Source organism: Neopelma chrysocephalum, unplaced genomic scaffold (genome assembly GCF_003984885.1).
Source record: "Neopelma chrysocephalum unplaced genomic scaffold, ASM398488v2 Primary Assembly neopelma1_25, whole genome shotgun sequence".
Taxonomy (NCBI): domain Eukaryota; kingdom Metazoa; phylum Chordata; class Aves; order Passeriformes; family Pipridae; genus Neopelma; species Neopelma chrysocephalum.
The window spans coordinates 36,633,053-36,636,019 of record NW_020897694.1 but is presented as its reverse complement, the minus strand read 5'-3'; positions in this window follow the sequence as shown (position 1 = coordinate 36,636,019).

Here is a 2,967-nt window from a genome sequence, read left to right as displayed (position 1 = left end):
TTGGAACTCTTTATCTGTCTTGTGCAGTTCATATCTGCATAGCAAAATACACTGCTTAATCCTGAGACACCTCCCACTGAAGAGAGCAGAACATGCAAATTACTGTAGTAATTTTCCCTTAAATGTCTATCAGAGGTGGCATCTCATAGTTCAAATCAATCAGATATCTTTTACCACTAGCATAGTTTTTCCATTAATTGCAAATTATTCCATTTCAGTACCATTATATTGCAATAAATGTGCTGGGCTGGGGAGGACAAAGAAGGGACACAGATGGCAGAGACTGCTTTGAAACATTCTGCTTGAAAACAAGTAACAGCTTTGCCTGGTCTAGTCAGGTGAAAGCTTCTTGAGAACAGCTCTAAAAGTCCCTGGTGAATCAGGAATAATTTTTAGTGTAGGAAACTGCTTCACTGAAGCTAAACTGAACAAAGAAGGTGCTGAGAAACCAGTTTTCTGCATCATCAGCTAAATTAAGCCTCTGAGGGAAAGATTTTATTCTGTGGTTATTCAGATTTTTATTTTTTTTCCCCTGGCAGAGTTATGAATACCATTTTTCCCTTCCAGTGTTCCTGGGACTCTACTGTCAGCATGCAGCAACTCCACATCAATACACAAAGATGTACCAATCCTACTCCAGTATGCAAAAATTTTATTGATGTCACGCCCTTGCTCTCCCCAGTTCTTGGTACAGCACTTCCTTTGAAGTGGTCTGGGGGTTGTGTTTCTCATATGACCCAGAAGATGCAAAAGAGCTAAAAAAAACCCCACCTACAACAATGAAATCTCACAATGCTTTGGTCAACCAGTCAGGGTCAGATCAGACCCCTATCTTAAAAAGTTCACAAACTACTCCTTGCTCAGGTTTGTGAAGTTTCATCAACATCAAGGTCTTCCTCATTTCCTGATGTGAGAGACTTGGAAAAAAGTCTGGCGTAACCATCTGCATTCAGTGGTAGGTTCAACATCCTCTAAACACAACATGTCAGGTTACTCTGGGGAAAGGTTGAATATAAACAGGTAAAGCTAACTTCTGTTGCCTGGACACAGAATAGGTTATTCTATCGTAAAGTCCACTGAAACTTAGATCAGAGATTCTTATTCTGCACACCTCAGAAGAGCCCTTCATCCTGTAGTTTGCTACCCATGCCCAGGTTGTTCCCAGATCATGGTGCAGGAGGGAATCTAGCTCCTGGCTAGAGAGGATAGTTGCCAGATGAGCAAAAGCCATTCTGTAGCTTTCATAAGAAACTACAATCAGTGTTGAATGCTTTGTGACTTTTGGCCCATCTTTAAAAAAAATTCTACTGATAAGTATATGGAAAAGTGTGCTTACAGAAATACCTCAAGTGATTTCTTTGACGAGTGAGATGCATCATGCTCCATTGGCAGCCAGTATGTGTAGCACTTCAGCAAGCAAGGGAATCATCTGTTCTCAAAGCAAAGAGGTAAAGAAGTAATGGGTTTAAACTGAAGCGGGGAATAGTTAGGCAAGACAGCAGGAAAAGTCTTTTGACAGGAAAGGTAGTGAAGCACTGGAAGAGTTTCCTGGGAACCTAGTGGAGCTGCCACTTGGTATTAGAGAAAAATTTAGTATTGGTATCACGATGCTGTAGCTGACCCCTCAAGTCCTTACCAGCACTAGGAGTCAATGGCCCAGAGATTCAACTGTCCATGATTCAATGACTGGTTTTGGTGCAGCATGACTATATGAATTTAACTCAATTGTGTTGGCAAAATTACTTCTAGGCTGTGAAAAGCATGCACACTAAAGCATGCAAGATACCAAAATTGAAAATTCAAATCAAAAGAAGTTACTGACATCTTAATACTTAGGCATTCAAGCATGACATAGGAAAAATAGTAACATAGAAAAAGATAAAGTCCTCAGATAAAAAGCAGAGATAGTGAAACAGCAATTCAGCAACTTCAGGGTTCACTCTGCCTCTAGATGTAGTGTTTTGTCTAACAGCACGGTAGTCCTACTTGTCTAATACTTAACTCTACTAGGCAGGAAATACTTGCTGTGTAAAATTTTTGCTCCCTGCTTGCAGACCGTCAGTACACACAGTAGGGAACATCTGGATACAGTTGGCCCTGTCAGGAAAGGTTTTGCTCTCTACTTTTATTGAGGCCAACCCAGGGAACATTGGCAGCAAATGGTGGGACAGCAGGGGTGTTGGATGTTGGGTGTGTCCCCACCTGTGTTACATCTAATGTTTTTTTAGCTGATGGGGATCCACCCTAATGAGGTTGCATTGTCCTTCCTGTTCCTCTGTGTCATGGTGCCTTTCTCGAGGCTAAACAAAGGCATCTTGTGTTTTGTGTAAAAGAGAAATCAGAAAGATTTTTCAAGGTTTATAATATTGTAATGGGGATGGACTTCTCCCAAGGTAAGAGTTGCCCCTGGTCTTTATTGTTGATCATGCAGTCCTATTACCACTCATATTGTGATAAGAAGAATGGGCTGGTCCCCAAATAGCTCTGCTGGTTCCTTTCGTTGAGAAGTTTGAGACAGTTATCCCAAGAAGACACTGTTGGAGGGATACATGCCTAACCAGAGTGTATTGGGTTTATGTGGCAAAACTTGGGAGGGTACAGAGGTGACTTCTGTGAGAAGACACCAGGAGCTGCTCCCATGTTGAATAGAGCCAGTCCCAGCCAGTTCCAAAACAGACTCACGGCTGGCCAAAGCTGAGCCCATCAACAACACTGGTAGCACCTCTGTGGTAACATATTTAAGAAAGGGTAAAAAGTGCTGCACAGCAACTGTGAGAGAAGACTGAGATGACCCTGCAGAGACCAAGGTCAGTGAAGAAGCAGGAGAAGGTGCTTCAGGCACTGGAGCAGAGATCCCCCTGCAGACCATGAAGAAAATCGTGATGACACAGTTTGCCCTCCTGCAGCCCATGGAGGACAACAGTGGAGCAGAAATCCACATCCATGGAGGATGCCACACTGGAGCAG